Consider the following 18,177-nt stretch of genomic DNA (forward strand, 5'->3'; position numbering starts at 1 on the left):
TTGCAGTCTTTGGTTATAGCATGAGGATCCGAAGCTTTACTGCTTGTCTCCAAACTGATTAGGTCAACGTCTTTTAAAGAAAGCGGTTAAGAACTTACTTGTGATGGTCTCATGTTATTTCAACGAAGGCATAGGGTTAGATCTGCAACAGGGAAGTTTTAACCTGAGCACTAACTCCATCCTGAAGACTATGTCTTTCATTTAAAAGGAAAAAAATTAAGTATCACAGTAACATTTTAAGATACATTTGGTATTATAATTACAGCCCTCGCTCCTTGTTGCTTCTATTGCCTGGGTTCCTCAAGTCAGGCTGACCTGGTGTAAGGGTGGGAAATGCAGCCACACTCACAGATGGAACCTGTATTTAACCTAACTCACTGCTGCAGCACCTCTAGTCCTTTCCAATCTGTCATTTTCTCTTTCAGCCTCCAGCCACTCTCTAGACTGCGTGCTAGTGCTTCTGTTCCTAGTGCTTGGCTGTGCTGTCTACCACCAGGTGATGTCACCATTGTGCCCTGGGCAGTGGATCCTACTGTTGCCTTTCAGTGTGCCAGTCATTCTGGACCCCTTGCTGAGCTGCCGGGCTTGCGTCTCCCTTTGTGCTATTCTTTGTTACATGGATAAGGACTGTATCTACCTTGTACGTTACCATATCTGTAGCACCAGCACTATGCCTGCTGTGGAATAGGTGCTTGATCATTTTTTTGGATTATTATTGAATAAGCACCAAAGCTTTTTTAGCCCAAAGTCTTATGGAATTCTAACTAAAAAAACATTTTAAGAAAACATTTTTTTTTTCAGTTCTTTAACTTGTAATTCTTTTCTTTCTTGGCGTTAGACATGTGTCCATGTGGATAAATGCAAAAAGCAAATTCTCATGGGTTCCAGGAATAAGGTGGGGCTACATGCAGATAACTGGGTGCTCAAAGCCAGTGGCTGAGTTGGGATGATCCTGTGTGCGGAACTGGCAAACGCATCTTTGATATTGCTCTGTAATCTGGTCACTACACTGTTATTATTCCATTCTTTGCTTATACCATTCCCCTTAAGCTCCAGGCCTTTGTTCATACTATTTTCCCTGTTTCATGAACTTCTTTTTCCGGCCCTACTTTTTCCTTTTCCCCTCATAATCATTTATCGCTTTCTGTTATGTTTGTTACCTGTTCTTTCATCCTCCTACTAGAATGCGGGCTCCATGAGAGCAGGAATTTTTTTGCTCATGGATAGATTCAAAAGCACATAAAATACTGCTTGGAACATAATAAGTACTCAGGAAATATTTGTTAAATGCACAAATGGATCCTCGAAGGTTCAACTCAAATGTCATTGCCTCCATGAAGACTTCCATGCCTGATTTCTACTCTTAGTCCTAGATAAAGTTCATTTATCTGCCCTCTATATCACCATAGTACTTGGCTTATATTTGCATTATAGCACATATCCTACTGTTTGACAATTGCTTTATATTTCGATAAAAATGATAATAAAATAATGGAACAGAATGTTAAGTTGAAGTTTTGATCAAAACACCAAGATGCAATAAATATGAAATTTCAGTTAGGTAACATCCAAAGATAGAAATTTCCATGAGTTTCTTGACTCTTAGGAAAAAAACCCTCTCACATTGTGGATATTGAAGGATCAAGAAAGTGGAGGTGAGAAGAGTTTTGATGAGGAGGATTTCTTTTGAAAGAGCTGTGCTGAGTTCTCCACCCCCACCGAGGGGAGCAGGGAGGGTGCTCTGCCATCATCTGGAGTCAGGAGAGAGGCCTCAAAGGGACCACATGGAGACATGTGTCTCTGGCAGTTAGGGAGACAAGTGATTGCTTTTTGAGTCTTGCCTAGAAATCGTAAAAGGCAAAGACTGGCTGGCCAGCATCTCTGATGGCAGAGGAAGGGGACACTCCCAGGGCTTGTTGGGGGATGTTAGAGTTTCCCTTAGAGCAAATGTGAGCCACGAGGGAGTCCGAGCCAGTCTGGAGTCCTTATAAATCTTTCTCAAGATTGCTACCTGGAGGCTCCCCTCCAGGAGAATCATAGAGAAAAGTGGCCAGCCAGTGAAAGAACATTTCTTTTATTAAAGAAAAAATTTGCATGATTTACTTTTCACCAGTCTGTTCTGGCATGCTTCTAATGATATCAGAATCATCTGGATCAATGATAGCCAGTGTGCATACTCTGTGGTATTTTCCACATGCTGTGCCCAATTCAATATTATTGCCACTGTAGTGATGAATACCGGTTTTGGCCAACGTGGCGTAGTACTCTATTTCAGAATTCCTCAAGGCTGGACAGTTTCACTTTGCCTTGTCTGATCATTTTCAGAGTCTGCTTGTACCCCAGCACATACTTTCCACTTTTTATAACAAGTGGAAGCCTAGAGTTGATGGACTCCAGGGACTTTTTCGTCTTCTTTGTGGCCACCACCATCTTCCTGCTTTAGATGCGAGATGGCCCAACCAAGAACAGCCACCTCAAATATTCTTCAAAAACATTTTTTGGGGGAGGAGGCTTTGAAGAAATTGTTAGACAGAAAGTGTCATCTTTAAACACCCAAAGCAAAGAAGACCCCAAATGCAAGAAAATGGCCCCAAAGAGAATCAGTTAAAATAAGAACAACTTTCTGTTCTTCTTTACCTCTCTTCGATCCCACTTTTTTTTTTTTTTTTTTTTTTGCCTCTGGCAGGGTGAGAAACCTAGTGACAAGCTGGGGAGTGAAGAAATGCTGAGGGTTGGGAGGCACTGTGGGGAAAGGGGAAGACTGAGGTCTTTCTCACTGAATGCTATCAGCCTTCAGCAAAACCCCAGAAATGACTTAACATTAAACTAGATTAGAAGTTGTACTTCTTACATGGGACTGGGCATTCTGATTTCTGAATTAAGACAGTTTTCATGACTTAAAGTGACTTGAATACTCTTTATTACCTAGGAATCTTCAGAAATGTTGGATGACATCTGAGATTTTATCTAGAGCTAGCGGAAGTACTCTCTCCGCTCTGCAGACATTTTAAAGGAACAGTAGAATCGTGCTTTTTGATTACCTCCCAGGAGTCCTGCTTGTTCACAGTATCAGTGACAATAATCATCTTAGCTAATGTTTATTGTGTGTCCACTGTTTTCCAGGCACTATGCTAACTATTAATATATTTATGATTCTGCCCAAGAACCCTATGTGGTAGGAACTCATCTGATTTTACATGTAGGAAAACTGAAATTGAAAGACATTAACTAACTTCCCTGAGGTTTACACACCAATTAGAAGTATAGTCGGCATTTACACCCAGGTGCTCCGACTATGCCTTATTCTTTATTAGAGTCAAATTTCCTCAGGAATAAGGCTGTGTTCATGTCCCTATTCTCCATGCACAGCATGGGGCCTGACATTTCGTGCTCCACAAAAGTTTTAATTAATGAACAGTACATAGATGTTGTTGGTAATATTTCATGGTAACATATACAGAATTCAGGGAAATATGGTAATGAGGAGCTTAGGCTTTGGAGTCAGTTGGCGTGAGTTTGAATCCTGGTTCTGCCTCTTCATGGATATTCTGTCTTTGGGAAAATTACTTAACCTCAGTTTCCTCCTTTATAGAATGGAATAATAATGTCTACATTACAGTGTTGGGCTGAGGACCAAAGAAGATAAAGATTATATAAAGCACCTGACCATACCTAGCATTTAGCACACAGTGAACATACTTGCCATAGCATGAGACTCAACAGTATGATAACATTTACTTATTTGGGTTTTGTGTTACATTAGATTTCTTAATTAGCAGAGGTAGAGTTTGGTAATGGCAGATAGTTAGACCCGGCCGTAAGCAAAATTGTGAAGTGCAGTTGAAGCTCTTGACCAACCCACATGCTGTCTTGTGCTGTTGACTGACTGGACTCTCCTGTTAGTTGGCTGCTCTCCAGTGCTCCCATGTGCACCTGCTCCCCTTGTAAGGTGTGTGATTATGTGGGTCCCTGTGCTTGTTCCTAAATCTGCTTATTTGTAATTATAATTTCATAATTTAATTAAATATTATTTAAATGAATAATTTAAAGATTACAGTCACCTTTCTGCCTTTCTTTTTCCTTCTAATTAGAGGGGGAAGTCTGTCCTCATGCTTTCTTCTGTTCCTTTTTTTTAGAGGAAAGAGCTGAGTAAACTCATACTAAGACATAAATGACTACTGACCCCTCAGAGTCAGTTACATTTTAATAGGAGTCTAATGCTCTAGCTAAAGGAAGAAAACTCTAATTGTGAAGTTGGGTACCTAGAGCAGGGTGACTGTTTCACCTTGTCCAGAAACATATCATATGTCCTCCTTGATCTCCACTCTGCATACTTGGAAATAGGGCATTCTTTCTGTTACAGTTGTACATTGTATCTACATGTCCATTCATACCTTGGGCCAGAGTAAACATAGGCTAATTGTCTAACTGACATTTTTCTTAATTCACTGAGGGTGGTACAGCATATGTTATAATTAAATTTGGAAGTAGAACTTATGTTATAGCACTTCAGCCCACAGAATATGCTTCCAACTTTTATTCTTTTGTGGCAAACCCCACATAACCCCAGAGCTACTTAGTCTACGGTCTTTTGAATTTTCATAGGGTGAAATATGTCTTTCATTTATCTTTGTACATTGCCCTGATAAATGCTTATGGAACAAAGGACTTGATTCCCTCTTAATGTATGACCATTTTAACTTCTCTTTAATGCAGAAGTAAGAACACGATGCAATTGGGAATCATACAATTGGAAAAGACTTAGGGAAACTGTAATCCAGCCATCTCATTTTATACGTGAGGAAATTAAGCCAAAGAGAAGTGAAGTGACTTGCCGAAGGTCATACAGTGAATTAGTTTCAGACCCAGATTTAGAACCCGAGGGGTTCTGACTCTTCGCCTGGGGCTCTCTTGCTGTTCTAGCTATTATATTTGAAAAATGTATAACAATATTTAACATTAATTGAGTGATTACTGTGTCCCGATGTAATTAGTAGCCCTTTATATTTATTACCTCATTTCATTCTCACAACCACCCTACGAAATGAGTACGATTACTACCATGTTTAATAAATAAAGAGACTAAGGCATAGAGAGGATAAGTAACTTGTGCAGGTCAAATGGTAGAATCAGATCTTGAAACTAAGAATTTTTTCAGAAGGTGCTATGGATAGATGGATATTTCTTTGATTCTTCATTTTTTAAAAAAATGAGATAATCGATATATATTAGTTTCAGGTGTACAATGTGATTTTATATACATATATATATATGAAATGATCACCATAATAAGTCTAGTTAACATCCATCACCACACAGTTACCGTTTTTTTTCTTGTAATGAGAACTTTTATGATTTACTCTCAACAACTTTCAAATATACAATACAGTATTATTAGCTATAGTTACCATGCTGCACATAACATCCTTAGGACTTATTTATAATTGGACGTCTGTACCTTCTGACCCCTTTCACACCTTTTGCTCCCCTCCTTCTGGCAATCACCAATCTGTTCACTGTATCTACAAGCTTGGTGTTTTTGTTTTTAGATTCCACACATATGTTAGATCATACAGTATTTGTCTTTCTCTGTCTGACTTATTTTACTTAGTATAATGCTCTGAAGTTCTGTCTAGGTTGTTGCAAATGGCAGGATTTTCTTCTTTTTATAGCTGAATAATGTTCCATTGTGTTTATAATTCATGTTTTCTTTTTCCATTCATCCATCAATGAACACTTAGGTTGTTTTCATATCTTGGCTATTGTGAATAATGCTGAAATAAACACGGAGCTGCAGATATTTTTTTTCATTTCCTATGGATCTATACCCACAAGTAGGATTGCTGAGTCATATGATAGTTCTACTTTTTAATTTTTTGAGAAACCTCCATACTGCTTCCATAGTGGCTGTGCCAATTTACATTACCACCAACAGTGCAAAAATGTTCCCTTCTCTCTACATCCTCACCGACACGTTATTTCTTGTCTTTTTTTTTTTTTATAATGGCCATTCTAACAGGTGTGAGGTGATATCTCATTGTGGTTTTGATTTGCATTTATCATCTCATGGTGATAAATGACATTAAGCACTGTTTCATGTGTCTTTTGACCATCTCTATATCTTCTTATAAGAAATGTCTATTCAGGTCCTCTGCCTATTTTTTAATTATATATATATTTTTCTGTTGAATTATATTGGTTCTTTTTATATTTTAAATATTAATTCCTTGTCAGATATATGATTTGCAAATATTTTCTCCCATTCAGTAGGTAGCCTTTTCATTTTGTTGTTGGTTCCCTTTACTGTACAGAAGCTTTTGAGTTTGATGTAGTCATACTTATTTATTTTCGTTTTTGCTTTTGGTGTCAAATCTAAGACTGATGTTAAGAAGCTTACTGCCTATGTTTTCTTCTACTCATTTTATGGTTTTAGGTCTTTTTATGTTCAGGTCTTTAATCCATTTTGAGTTAACTTTTGTACATGGTATAGGATAGTCTCTCTCTCTCTCTCTCCCTCCCTCCCGTGCGCTCTCTCTCTCTCTCTCTCTCTCTCTCTCTCTCTCTCTCTCTGCCAAAAGCTTTGTCGTTTCCATTTGGTCCATGGCTTGAAAGAGAGCTCCGGGATGAAAGCTGCCTCAGAGGCTGCAGAGAGAGGCTAAGGTAGAAGCCTGACTCTAGGGGGATGCAGAGGGGTCCCTCAAAGACTGCTGGACTCCAGAAGCCCCTAGTTGTGCTTGAGGGTGAGCCTTTGGAAAAGATAGTTGCCCCTGTCAGCCTGGGGCTGGCCAGCCTGCAGAGGTTAGCCAGGTGGTCACCAATCTTCTTGATGAGTTTCACCTGCTCATCTAGAAAGTGGCTCTCCAGGAAGAGATGAGAGTTTGTGCCGGCAGAGCCTAAGGCATGGAAATCCAAAAAGGCCTCGTTTGGGTTCTTCTCCAGGACTCTGGACGCTTCCATGAAGTCCAGAGTTTTACCCCACTCATTTTGAGAGGCCTTTTGCATATCTGAGAAGAGGGTGCGGCCGCCGTGTTGGTTTTGTATCTTCAAGAGACAACTTTTATTCTTTTGTGGGTGCTTTTTCTTAACCAACTCATGGAAGAAGTGGCCAATACCCTCCAGAATCAGACCATTGCTGCGGAAATAGAAGCCCAGAGAGAGGTATGTGTAGGAGGCCTGCAGATGCAGGCCGACCAGGTGGTTGATTGGGAAGGTCGAGGGAAGGATACGATGGCCCTCCACCTTAATGAAATAATTCTGACAAATTGGGGAGCTCATGGTTGGTTGACAATAAGGAGGTAACCAAACCAAACCAAACCAAACCAAATCAAACCAAACCAAACCAAACCAAAACAGTGTTGGCTGGTCCCAGAGATAGGGAATGGCTGAGAAGATGGTTCAGGAGGTTGTAACTAGAAAGGAGGTTGGAGGGTGTTTGGAGGCTAGAAGGAGGAGAGTCCCAAGGTCTGTTTTGTGGGAGCACTGTCGAAGCAAGAGACAGGTTCGTGGGTGGCCAGGCACGCTGTTCAGTTTCAGTCTTTTGCACGTGGCTGTCCAGTTTCCCTAACACCATTATTGAAGTTACTGTCCTTTCCCCATTGCATATTCTTTGCTCATTGGGCATATCTTTGATTCTTCTTAATTTTCCGGCCTACGTCTTTTTGATATTTAGGAATCGACTCAATAGTTTCCTTGAACTTCAAGAGTGATCATCTTTTGCCATTGTACTTAGCATGAATTGCCCTGAGTGAAAGTTACTTTGGACTAAGCCTCAGGTATGCATCTGAGCATGCCATTTAAGAATGTCCCAAAAAAAAGATTAAAAAAAATGTCCAAATAATCTTTACTTTTCTGTAGATGATCCCTTTCCTTTCTTTCCCAGAGATGATCATACTTTATAATTAAGAAAAAGTAGTGGCGAGGTAACATGAGCTATGGTTCCCTCCCCTGAACTCAACATGGTAGCTGTGACAGAGCGTGAAGAGAGTTGTTGGATCTGAGAGACATTGAAAATTGTGACAAATCTCTGGGGAGAGAGGAAGTGGTTGGACCCTTTTATGGGAAAACAGTGGAGGCCCAGAGCAGAAGAGGGTTCCATGATAAGGATGGGGAATAGTCAGGGGAAACTTTTTGATTGTGCCATTTTTTTTCTCCTCCCCATTACACTGAGTAGGTCATGACCCTCTGTCATCAAAGAAAAAAATTGCAGCACCAGCCCAGCACTAGTAGAGAGTAGGGAAGTGATAATCTGAGTTGTACTTGAGCCAGGTTAAGGATGGGCACAGATAACAAAAGCCGTAAGTCTCTACACTGCCGCACACCCACCTACCCATACCACAAGCTTGGAAATCAGAACCAGGGTGGTTCCCCATGAGCCATGGTGATCTGGTGTGTGTGGGTGGGCATGCAGAGGGGTTTCCCACGAAACGCCAGTGGGAAGTGCTCAAACCTAGATTCCAATGCCAGACACTCTCTGGTGAAAGGCAACTTCTCTGTTGATTAATCTTCTCATTTAATGTTTTCAGAAAGAAGTATGCATATTACTATATCACAAATAAAAATATTTTTATAACTATGCTTCAGTAAATTGTTTTTTTCTGTAAATCCAAGTATTTTGTTTTTTGTATTTAAGGACAATATTCTGAGTAGTCCATAGGCTTCATCAGACTGTTAAAGAGGACTATGGCACAAAAATAAGGTTTAGACATTTTGAGAAAGGAGGGATGATCTGTGGGTCAGATTTTAAAGAAAGATCAAGTGAGATGAGGACTGCAAAGGAGATATCAGATTTAGCTGCCCTTATGATTGTAATCTTAAAGAGTCCCTATGTCAGGAGTGAAGGTGGAGGAGGAAGCTGGGTTGGAATGAACTGAAAAGTGAATCCAACTGAGGACATGAAAGGAGACAAATAGACTTTTTTTTTTTTTTGGCAGTCAAGGGAAAGACCTGATAGGTAAAGGGAGTAACAGGACCAAGAAAGAAAAACAAAAAGAAAAACATGAGTGTCTGTATAAGCTGAGGTAAAGAACTGGGTGGAAAAGGCAAAGCTGAGAGAAGAGAGAGGGTGATTACGGTCATAAGGTTCCAGACAAAGTAGGATGAAATGAAAGAGAGAACGTGTAGGGATTAGCCTCAGGGTTGATGGAAAAGTTGTGTTCAAATTTATAGGGGAGAGAGGAAGCAAGGACTTTTGATATCTGATGCTCACCCCCAAAGAATGTTGGGGCAGAGTTGTTGACTAGAGATTTGGAAAAGAATGCAAAACAGATCTTGGGGATCTAGTGGTCAGAAACCATTCAGTCGTAATGGAGTCGACATACTCAAAATAAGAAAAGAGACATACAGCTCAGATAAACTGTGAGTGGATCTCAGAAAGGCACTTTAAAAGAGACTGACCTGGATCCTTTTTTTTTTTTTTTTAAAGCTATGCACTTCATTCCCTGTGAATGTGAAAATAATTTGCCTTAATCAATGACAACATTCTTTTTCTACATCATGTTTAAAAGCTTTTATTTTTAAAAAATTCAGGATTTTTATGTCTGATACTCTTCTTATTTCAGTTCTGTATTTGCTTTTTTAACTCTCAGTTATGTAGAATGTTCAAGAGAGCTTAGGAAATGTGACCGAAGTCTGACATATACGTTATTTTTTTTTCAAGGAAATAGGATTACCGTTAACATAAAGCAAAATCTCCTATGTTTTATGTCTTATTTTGCAGTTCAAATATTTTTCTTATTTGGAAATGTTCTTGTTTTTGGACTAAAAATAATAAAACACAAAGAACTTAGTAAAAATTATTTTAGAGTTTTGATTTTGGAAAATAAATTTAGTAATGGCATCAAAGAGTTAAAAACAACTTATTTGTTAATATCCTGGTGAAAATAATTCTATAAGAATCATTACAAAATTTGGTACATTCTAATTTATTTGCTTATAGAGAAGCCATTAAAACATGTCTTTATAAGTCCTTTAAAAATGGTCACCATGGAAATGGAGACACCTGTTCTATGATGTTATTCTTACAATATTTATAGAACACCTCTTTTATAATTTCCCCTAGATCCTATTGCACTTTTTGTTGTTGGTGGTAATTATATTAGTCAAGTTAACACATAAAATTAACTATCGCAGTAATGTTTTTAGTAATGGAAAACTCTTCCTTTTTGGGGGGATAAATTTGATATTTAGAAATAGCAAAGAAACAGATCTGTAAAACAGCAACCAAACTATTCTTGCCCAAAGACAAAAAGCATAAACACAGTGTAATGAGACTAATTTTCTCATGATGGGGAAAAAAACAAAACTGGCTCTTAGGGTGACGTTGGCCATTTATGTAAGATAAATTAGAAAGGCAGGTAGGATTCAAATTACAGAGGCTAGGATTGCAAAGCAAATGAGCTTGAATATAATTTTTAATTTAATGGGAGATCTATGAAAGGCTTTCAAGCAGTGTATAGTAAAGAATGGATCGAGTGGAAGTGCGTAATGTTTGGGAAGCCAAATCAAATATCTTTCTGAGCTTGAGGACATTATGATATTCTTCAACTGTACTGACACTATAACCCTTTTCAGGAGCAGGAAATGATTTGACATAATTTATTAGTAAACTGATATTCTATTCTTTCAGGTTAAAAATAATTTTTCTTAATAGAGAGGATGGAAGTGGAGGAGGATATAGAGGGAAAGATTAACTTGATTGTCAGTGTGATATTGGATCATCCATTAGTTGATTAAATGGATTAAATCAAATTATTTATACTTTAAAAATTCTTTAAAAATAATATAATAAACACTCTTTTTAACAGAATTATGTACTATATCTTATTTGTATCTTCTGGATCTTTTATAATACCTAAAATTTAGAAATAACATTTCACCAGGGCATAGCTGATGAAGAGTCATTTACCTTTAAATATTTCTTTTTCTAGTTGAGGGTATCAACATTCATGAGGTCAAATTAGAGACTTCTGAGGTATTCTAGACACTTTTCCTTCCTATGCCATCTACATTAAACATATAACTGAGTCCTATTTTGCCGCAATATTATTGCCTTATTTTAGGTTCCCATGAACTATCTATACACTTCAATAGTCTTAATGATCTTTTAAAATACAGTATCAACCCCCTGCAATAAATTTATTTGTTTATTCAGATTTTAATCCTTTCAAATAATTACCAAATGGCTTCTAAATCAGGCACTGTATTGGGATCTGGGTATATGGTAATGAACAAAATAGACATGATCACTGAGTTTCATGGATTTATAATTTAGTGGGAAAATGTGTATAAACCTATATCTGATTATAAGTTATAATCAGTGCTGTGAAGGAAAAGAACAGAGAGGCATGAGAGAGAATGACTTTAATTTAATTTAATTTATTTAATCTTCCTGAAGATCACATTTGATCACACCTAAAATCTCGTTTTCTCCCTGTAGGATCACGTCTAGGCTCCTTAGAGTGGCTCACATGGAACCAGTTGTACCCTAATGTCCACCACAATGCCGAACTTGTAGAGGCTCAGTTGAATGAATGAACGATAAAACTTAAAAATGGTTTTAAGACAACCCTGCATTTACTTGCATTAATAAACTTTGTTAGTTTTGCAACAGATTGCCAAATACTTCATTAAAAGGAAAAAAATGCTTTCATCAAATTTTTGAGCTCAGAATGCATTTAAAACTGTTCTTTTTTTTGTCCTCGAAAACACTGTTAGAATTTTAACTGAAATATCAGAAATGTGCTATTACTATAATGTATAAAACGTTGCCTTTTTTGTGTGGCTGGAGAAGTCTGTAGTAAGGGTAGTGAAAAACAGATTGACATTTGGTCATTATTTCTTATCAAGGGTGTTTTACTTGTAATGCTATTTGACAGCTATATTCTAGGTCTGACAGCATTGAACCAGTGTAATTCCCACTGAACTGCTCTAAATAGGCAGTATTGCAATCAGTTTAACAACCCCTGGAGGCAATAAAATCTCTCCTTTGAACAAATACTCAAGGGGAAGAAATCTAAGATTTATAAAGGGCAGCAAGTATTCAAGAAAGGGGCAAAGTTTATGTGTGAGCCTATAATTGATGTTTCCTTTGTTGGAAAAGAAAGCTTGAGGATGCTTTAAGAATTAATCTTTAACAAATTCTAATCTGCACTAAGAAGAGTGTTCAGAAGAGTGAAAGAGATATGTGGTTTTGAGAGTTAAGTTGCTTCTAGTCGACTAAGAAAATTTGGAGGGGTCATAAAGGTATGAGAAGACACTTTAAAATTAAACAAGGAGTCTTTAGCTGTGTCTCTTTGATGTCTATGCCAGAGGGTCACCATCATTACAGAGAGTGTTGATTAGGCTTTATGATTGGCTTTTGGTTTATACTTGCTTAATACATATGTACCTATAGGAAGAGAATTTCAGTCAAATATAGTATCATCCTCACTCTAAATGAACTTGGCAGTTCTGCTTCTGTTGTTAGTAATTTAGTTAAACACACATTTAAGCAGGCTTTAAATTAAGACAGTCCTAGCTTTAATTCTCTGCTTCTATCACAACTAGCTGTGTATCCCTGGGGGTATTATACTCTTGTTCACAGTTTTCTCATCTGTAAAATGTGGCTGATAGTTTTTACTAAATGGGGAGGTTTCAAAGTATGTAGCTTAAGAAGAGTCCCAAATTCGGTGTGGGTCACAGAGTAATAGCTGACTTAATTGAGGTCTTACTATGTTCTAAGAAACTGTGAGCTTCAAGCTGCTTGATGCTCTCAGTAACCATATGAGGTCAGTGCAATAGTTTCACAGAGAGGATGCTCTGAGGGTGGGAGACATTAGGAGAAATAGGTTGGAATACATAATTAACTTGCTACTTCTCTATCCTGGACCCAGTTGCTGGGGAAGTAGCTTTGTCCTTTTCAGTGGGCTCCAAGGAGCTCAGTCCTGAAACTTTGGAATTTCTCAGTCCCTGTCCTTAGAGAGTAGTAGGGGCAGGCACTACCATCAAAACCCTAGTAACACCTACCTCCACCTCTTCATTTTTTATATATGATGTGTGTATGTGTGTGTCTAGGCTTATTGCTGATTCCTCCAGCCCCGATTCTTCTGATCTCACCATTTCCATCCCTGTCGTTGGCTACAACTTCTATAGCTCTAGCAGGACTAAGCAAAGGAATAAACCTCCCAGGCTTTCTTTATATAAACTCTTCCTTCTTCCTAGAAATCTCACCCTTTACCATCTACCTAACTTATTAAATTCTCTTCATCTTTTTGGTCTTAGCTTAAATATTATGTACCTAGCAAGCCTTCCTCGACTTCTCAAGACTTGAGAGGTCTCCTCATATGTGCTCTTATAAAATCCTAATGTCCTACCATAACCTCTATTCTGTATGTCATTGTGGCAGTCATTTCCCCTATTCAATAGTATTTGTTTCTTCTGAGCATAGGAGAGGATTGCATTGTCTCACCTTCTTGAAGATGATGTGGCCATGTGGTTGATTTGGCTGATGAATTGTGAGTGGATTGACATGGGCTACTCTGAGCTCAAGTCCCACCTTCTTTTCCTCTGCCATGGCAATTCTGAAAGCATGCGTTGATAATGTAGGTGCAATGGTGAGTCTTCATCTGGAGGGCAGCTATCATGGAGAGTTGCAAAGACACAATAGGGTGTTTGAGATATATACATTTGTTGTCTTTTAGCCACTGAAATTTTTGGAATTGTTGGTTACTGCAAAGTATCTTGACTGATGCAGTCATTGCTGGGCCATCATTCTGCTTCCTCATCTGTCTATAGGTCTTACTGAGGGAAGTAATTGTCTTGTTCATCATTCTATCCCCAGAGCCTTGTTACAGGACTGTCTGACATATCATAGGCAACTAATAAATCATTCATGGAATGAAATAATGATTCTATATCAAGGAATGGTCTATCTGAAGATTTAATTTCCACAGTAGCCAAACCTTTGGCACGATCGTGGTGTGAGGAAAAGTGATAAAAGAATATTATTTGAGAGGAAAAGTAATGACCATCGTTCTTATCTTAAGTTTTATAAAATAATTTCTTTAAAAAAATGTTTTATCATTGAAGAGAGCTATGTATAGAAAAGAAATAAAATGAATACTTTTCTTTGATATTTTGAATATTAACCCCTTATCAGAAACACTTATAAATATCTTCTCCGATTTGGTTGGTTGCCAGATACTTCTCTTTATCTGTGGATACATAATAACAGTGACTTATGCCGGGAATTGGAGAAAGAGCCCTATGACATGAGGTCACATTAAAACAATTTTTACGAGGTTTTCATTCATTCATATTCATTCATTCATTCATTTATTCATTCAACATTGTATGCTAACTGACCTTGCGTGTACTGTAGTGGGTGGAAGAATACAATCCCACATCTCTCCTTGAAGAGATCACAGAAGATAAACAGAGACCAAGCTAAGTAGAACATGATGGAGCTGTTATCCTTATCTCTTTCCTCCCTTTATTGTCCTTTTGTGGGTTCTAATGAGCCCACCTGGAAAATTCCGCTTTGGATCAGACTGCCTGTGGCCTTCTCCATGCTTGTATTTGTTGCTAGAGAAAACTGTAGGCAGATTGAAGATATTTAAAAAGCATCATTTCCCACTTAAAATAGGACCTCAACACTTCTCAATTATCCATTTGTTTCCCTACTTAATTTTCTTTCCAATCCTCTTCCAAACCTTCTCCTCTGTCCTAATATTCTCACACCTACCACATTCTACCACCTGTTTAGCAGACGAGCTTGCCCGTTACTTTTCAGAGAAAATGTAAACCATCATGTAGCTACTTCTTTAATTTCCTGCAACCAAGCATAAGAAGTTACTGATAGCTTCAGCCTTCCTTTTCTCCCTCTATTCTGTTAAAATGAAAGAATTGGACTTCTGTCTAGCCTAGGCTAATAACTTGGGGATGGATTAAAATACCAGGCTGTGGGTGAAGAGGGAAAATGTTTCCACTATAAGAAAAGGGTCTTAGGAAAGAATCCTGAGGAACAGCATTATTTAACAGAGAGATGGAGGAGGAAGACCCCACCAAAGGGACTTTGAAGAGCAGTTCAAAGTGGGGAGAGGAAAAACAATTAAGTGTAACGTTAAGGGAGCCAAGGGGAGAATGCACTTCAAACAAGGAGAATTGACATCCGACCTCTAAAACCTTGGAGAAGTCAGGTAAGATAAAAACAAAGACGTATCTTTTTGGGTTTAGCGACAAATAGACTCTTAGAACCCTTGATAAGAGTGCTTCAGTGGAGGGACAGGGCAGCAGCCAGACTGGAGTAGGCTGAGAAGTAAATGGCAAGTGACAAACTGGAGATTCCAAATGTAGAATTCTATTTAAAAAGTTCAGCTTCAAAGGAGAGGGGTAAACAGGATGGAAACTGTAGAGAGTTATTAGGTAGACAAAAGCTATTCATCTTTTTGATAGTAGAGACTTAGTATATTTTAATGTCCCTGGAAAGAATAAATAGAAGAGGAGAGGTTAAAAAACAAGTAAAAGAGAATAGGACACTTGATGGAATAAGGTCCATGTGAAAGCACAAAGGAATAGAATCCAAACCCTTTAATAGGCTCCTCTTTTCCTTCCTGTACTAGACCATCTTGTTTCTTCTTACTCCATATAACTTTCATGCTTTCAAGTATGATCCACATGATAATGGCTACTTTCAAATCTATAGCTTCATGCAAAATCAATCTCTTGAGCTCTAGATCCTTTTATACAGTTGCCTAGCAAACAGCTGTCTCTGGCTATCCACAGGTACCTGAGGCTCATTACATTTACAACATATTTATTTTTATTTCTTCCAAATATGCTTTCTTTTCAACATTTCTTATACCAAGAAAAGGCACTATGATCCAATCAAAATCATAGTAGACGTCTGACTCTCCTTTAACTTTCTGTCACCTCCTACTTTCTTTTTCTGGTGAATTCCAGATCTGGACTTAGATTTCTCTTTCTTCAAGAAGATGTAGGTGTTCTTCCTGTATGTCCTCATTGTGTCATGTGCATCCTCTATTACAGCACTTATTACTTTATTTTGTAACTGCCTTTTTACTAGACTCTAACGTCTATGTTGATAGTCAGGGACTGTATCTTCTTCACAGTTACATGTCCAGGGCTTGGAACGTAGCGAGTGCTGAATAAATATTAGTAGAATGAATGAATAGTTATAACTGCTAATTTTGGTATACCCCTTTAAGGCATCTCTGCATTTATTATCTAATTTAATCTTCATATACAGCCATAAGAGGTAGATATTATTGTCTCTATTTTACTAATAAAGAAAAATGAGGCTCAGAGAGTTTAAGTGCCTTCGCCCAAGATCATCCACCTATATATGGCAGAGAAAGACTCTCACTTTTCTGGTATTTATCTCACAGCACATTGTCTTTCACAGATAAGGAGATTTGACTTGGGCTACCATTGGCTTGAGACAACAAGATCCCCACAAAGAACACTCGGTGCTTTCTGATTTTAATCGTATTGGTTTTGCATCATTCTAAGCTCTCTAGAATAGTTTAGGGGTGAAAAAAGAAAAGGAATGTTGGAATCAGGCTACGTATTAGGACGGTGGCTGCTGCCTCTTGTAAGCTTGGTTGTGTGAAATTTCTTAATCTTTCTTAGGCTCGGTTTGCTCAAAGGCAAAATAGGAACATTAGTACAGTGTCTTCACTTAACATCGTCAATAAGTTCTGCGACTTTAAGCTAAATGACATATAATGAATCCAATTTTACCATAGACTAAGTGCTAAACACAAAATTTAAGTTCGTGTGGTATCTCATCAACATTATAATTAAACGACATTGAACGAAACGTAATTTGAGGACCTGCTATACCTATCTTATATGTGCTTTCCAATGACACCCTTAACACAGAGCCTGGCCCAGATTTGATAATTAATCAGTGGTAGTTATTTTTATTATTATGGTCATCAGCCTTGTGTTATCAGTCAGTGCACTACTGTGGAGGCAACGTGGCAGGCTCAGTGGTTTTTGTTTTCTAGGGCAAATAGAGAATGTCACATTGGCAGCTCCTATTGTCGGTTAACTTGTGCAGACTGGTCTTGAATTCCATACCACTCATGCATGATGGCACTCAGAGGAAGAGTCCCACGTTAGAGAGAGAATTCCTACTTACAGGCATCAGACAGTGTTACTGTGGCTCTAAGGAGGCCAGACTGGGTAGGATTGAAGTCTGTGGGCAAGTTCCAGTTCAGAATTTAAAGATTTACCAATTTGAGGGAGGGTTGGAGGAAGATATATTGGGCTTAAAGGAGAAACCAAAGATAAGATTGTCCAGTGAGAAAGTAGAAGTGAGACCTGAATAAAGACAGAAAAAAATTTAAAATAATTAAAAATAATTGACAGCTTAGTATACGTCAGGTATTAATTCTTATAAAAATTCAGCAGATGATGATTTTATCCATATTTTCTAGTGAAGAAACTGAGGCTCAGAAAGGCTAAGTAACTTGCACAAGGTTCCACAGATAGAACCAACAGAGAACACATCTGGAGTTCAGGGCCAGAGCTAGAACAGAATAATAAAGCGTGCTTGACCATGGGGTACTGGTGAAAAGCCCTGAGCAAGATGCTTTTGTTTCTGTTGGTTATACTGATGAACTTTTTGTACGTGGCTGTCAGGTGGTCCCTTAAAGGAGCTGACAAGCCTAACTGCATGTTGGATTCCCCTAGGAGCTTGTTAAATGTACAGATCCCTGGTTTTATTCCCAGAGGTTCTGATTCAGGAGGTCTCAGGTAGGTCCAACAAATCTACACTTTTAAGAATCACCTCAGAAAATTCTGAAGCATCTGATCCCCTGGCAGATATTTAGAATCCTCTACCTTGAAGCCATCACCAGCTGGAGGCAGTATGTGGGCTTCATGTAGGTATTTACTCTCACAAGTCACCCATGGGGGCCCTAGCTAAAGTATTTATTGATTACCCATTTCTGGCTGGGGAAAGGGTTGGAACTATGCTGAGAAATTCTCTCAGCTTCCCAAATCCCAAGCTTCAAAATAAAACCTAGACTAACAGACTGCACAGGTAGAATGCAATGCAGCAGTAATTTGGGCTGTGAAAGGTTAGCTTAAAATCCTGAATATTTGGTTTGAGTTTCTCAGGAATCATTTGTGTTCTACAAGAGTAAAGAAGCAATAATCATTTTGTCTGTAGCA

At 38.3% G+C, this 18,177-nt stretch overlaps 1 pseudogene; it reads right to left on the reverse strand.

Annotated features, from left to right (window-relative positions):
* Positions 1 to 2,066: 2,066 nt before the first annotated feature.
* On the reverse strand, positions 2,067 to 2,470 carry LOC105289101 (annotated as a pseudogene).
* Positions 2,471 to 18,177: the final 15,707 nt, after the last annotated feature.

Source organism: Pteropus vampyrus, unplaced genomic scaffold (genome assembly GCF_000151845.1).
Source record: "Pteropus vampyrus isolate Shadow unplaced genomic scaffold, Pvam_2.0 Scaffold22, whole genome shotgun sequence".
NCBI lineage: Eukaryota > Metazoa > Chordata > Mammalia > Chiroptera > Pteropodidae > Pteropus > Pteropus vampyrus.